This window comes from Ricinus communis, chromosome 1, assembly GCF_019578655.1.
Source record: "Ricinus communis isolate WT05 ecotype wild-type chromosome 1, ASM1957865v1, whole genome shotgun sequence".
In the NCBI taxonomy this organism is placed as follows: domain Eukaryota; kingdom Viridiplantae; phylum Streptophyta; class Magnoliopsida; order Malpighiales; family Euphorbiaceae; genus Ricinus; species Ricinus communis.
In genome coordinates this window covers 14,422,732-14,425,922 of record NC_063256.1, presented here as the reverse complement: position 1 = coordinate 14,425,922, position 3,191 = coordinate 14,422,732, and the positions used below count along the sequence as shown (strand labels likewise).

Here is a 3,191-nt window from a genome sequence, read left to right as displayed (position 1 = left end):
GATCTTCTTACCACATCTTTTGGGTATTAACTCCAGCCAGTGTTGTCATAGAGCACTAATCATGAGGGAGTTCTTTTTTCTTTTGAATAATGGTTTTCTATTTTGAATATGATTAAATTAGATTGATCGAGGGAAGTTATGGGGTTTCTAATTCATTTGGTTCCTTACTTCCCATAAGTCCCTTTCTCTCATCCGGTTGTAGGTTAAAGATTGGAAAATAAGCTATTTTGGATGTCATTATCCATAATCTGTTATTTAATTAATACTCTTCAGTAGTAGTGAATTTTGAGTATTGGCTTTTCTGAGATCCCACTAGCTTGTGGAGATATGGCTGCCATCATTGAAAAATTGGTTCTGTTTTATAATTTTGTGATTTAATTAATTCCATTATGATATTAAGGAGCCCTGTGCATTGGTTTTTGTTCATCTCTTGGTCTCTACCAGCTTGTGGAGAAGTGATAAGTGGTTTTTGTCACTATGTGCTTCGCTTCTCAAGGCCTTGATTGCAATTTTCAAATTTGGGTACATTTGAATAAACTTGACTATGACTGTTCCTTTCTTTAAAAAATTAGTTGCAGGCTTGTGCACAGGTTTTTATTTTGGATCCTCGTATGTGGAGCTCGTGTATTATTAGCCTCTTTTAATTCACAGAATTTGAATCATAAGCAAAAATGAGTTCGGATATTTTTTGCAGATTCTGACATGGTTTATTATTCTGGCAATTAGAGGCTCTATTCTGATCATACCAACAATGCTCTTCTACTGATTGTTCTGCTCCAGTACTTTCCACGATTCTGAGATCATCAAAGCCACTGGGCCGGGGGTACGCCTATAACCTCCTGCTCTACATGTTGGCTAATCATGTCTGTAATCTCAAATCAAATTTTGTATGCTAATATTTTGTTAATAGCTGTGCCATTGCATGCTGCAATGGTAGAAGTCTTGCTCAAGGGTAGAAGAACAGTTTTAAGAGCAACAACCACTTTATGTGAAAATACTAAGGGCAAGACTCTCCCTAAATTCTATTTTCCAATATTCTTAATTCTTCAATTGGAGCATGACGGGCTATCATTCTTCTATTTTAGATGATTTAGCATTACTATTTTGTCTACTTCTGTATAAAAATGCTTTTGGGTCTGAATAGTATTCTACTCTTAGCAGTCTTGCAATGATTAGCCTTCTGATCTTGTAGGTCTTAGGAGCCTCATGGTATCTGTTGTCAACTGAGCGTTAGGTGACGTACTGCAAGTATGCTTATAGACATGAAAGTGCAGTCTCTCTTATTTGGATTGTGGTACTTTGAACAAAGATGAAAGCAAACTATGAGGAAACAATACTCAGGTGTTTAATAGCTGTGATCCAAAAAACATTACTATTTTTTATTATGGGATATCCGCAAATGCTGTCACACAAAAGGTTGTCTCATCTGACTTTCTTGAGAAGTATTTCTACTGGTTTTGGTAGGGCTTGCAGAATCTGAGGTACAAATTTATGAAAGTACCAAAAAAGTTAAATTCCATTACAAGTGATGACAGATGAAACTTTATCATCTTTATTTGCTGTTTGAATCAACGCTTGGAAATTAATTAAAGCTTTTGGTCCCCCTCCCCCGTACTCATGCAAAGACTAAACATATGATTATCTTCATGACTCATAAATTGATAATCACTTTTTTTTTGCAACGTAAAATATCTCTGTTCCAAACTTATATACTTCATCCGCGTAGAATGCGTGCGTAGTGGTAAAAAGTGTTGTGTGAAGGTTGATTATAACCTTTTAACGGATGTTTTTTGCTTTTTATATTTTCAGTTCCATCGGCCAGGGTTTGGAAACTGCATTTGCAAAAATCAAATGTGGAAGTGTTGCACCTTTTATCTGTTTTTAGCCTCCATAGGATTGTATATATTGTTTCTCTGTTATAGCTGATATCTGTTATTCTAGGTTAAATATTTGGATGCAGTAGACCATCAAACAAATAATTTTTGTTTCTTTCCCAGGGATAACCAAAAATATTGCTTTTGGTTTTAAAACCTAAAAAACCATTGACTTCTCCTTTTCTTTTCTGTCACATGAAAATCAACTACGAAGTACTACTTATGGGAAGGAACCTTGATAACATACGTGTGGTTTGGTCATGTACATGTGGTTCGACAGTTATGGAAATGAATGTCAGGCTTTGCATGTTTAACTCATATTTCAACCTATCGTTTTTCTAGGGATGTATGGTTAGATATTCAGGAAGAACTCTTATTGGTGCCTAACTTTTTACTTCTAATTTCAGCTTAAAACAAAAAGTTTAAATTTCAGTAAGTTTTTTGGTTGCTATCCTGTTTTTTTCGATCAATTTGTTAGGAGAATGATAAGTGATGCTAGCTTTATTAGTTTCGTTTGTGGTTTTGATATTTTTGACTCAGTAATTATATGTTTTGTGATTTCTTCTTGCTTTTTTTTTTGGAAACAACAGTTGTCGTTTATCTAGACTTGCAAAGAGTTCTTCTAGCATTCCAATAGTCTCAGTGAGCAATCCGGAGAAAGGAGCCTTGTGGTTATGTTTTTATGATGAGGGAGTTTCTCTACTAACTTGTGTGTTTCTGTACATTAATTTAAGCTAAGCTAAGTTGTATGTATTTGTAGGGTTCAACACTTTGAATGTTTGAGGAAGTATTATTTTACATTGAAATATGATTGTTTTTTTCTTAATCTTGACTGATTTGGAACTATGGAAGGCTGAGCTCTTTATGCTATTGCCTACTGATCTTATGTCTTCCATTGTCGCAAAACTGTAGTTCTATTGCATTATTAATAGACATCAATATATTATTTTGGGTGATTGCTCTAGTGATTGGCTTTCAATGTTTTGTGCTTTTGGTTTTTGTTTCTCTACTTAATTATGATATTGCTGATGTTTAGATAGTTGTAACTGGATTAAGTTTAATTATTCAATTTGGTTCTAGTTTACTCTCTCTGTCTTTTCTTCCTTGCAGGATTAGGTTTTAATTTCTGGTTGGGCATTTTTGGCCATTGGGTCAAACTTTCTCCTAACTTCATTTGGTTCTTGTAACGCACATAGCTTCTTATTTTCAATGCTAGCTTTTCTTGATATTTATGATACGTGACTTAAAAGAAGGTGAATAGTGATAACTTTTTAAAAGAGAGATATAAGGTTAATAGTGATAATTTTCTAAAAGAGA

General features: G+C 34.1%; 1 long non-coding RNA gene across 2 annotated transcripts; it reads left to right on the top strand.

Moving 5' to 3' along the window:
* Positions 1 to 833: 833 nt before the first annotated feature.
* On the top strand, positions 834 to 2,831 carry LOC125370862. 2 transcript variants are annotated; one of them, XR_007217013.1, is made up of 2 exons: positions 834 to 1,481; positions 2,465 to 2,831. It is a non-coding gene; the product is annotated as an uncharacterized LOC125370862 (long non-coding RNA). The 2 variants fall into 2 exon arrangements; XR_007217012.1 differs by having other exon boundaries at positions 1,810 to 2,831.
* Positions 2,832 to 3,191: the final 360 nt, after the last annotated feature.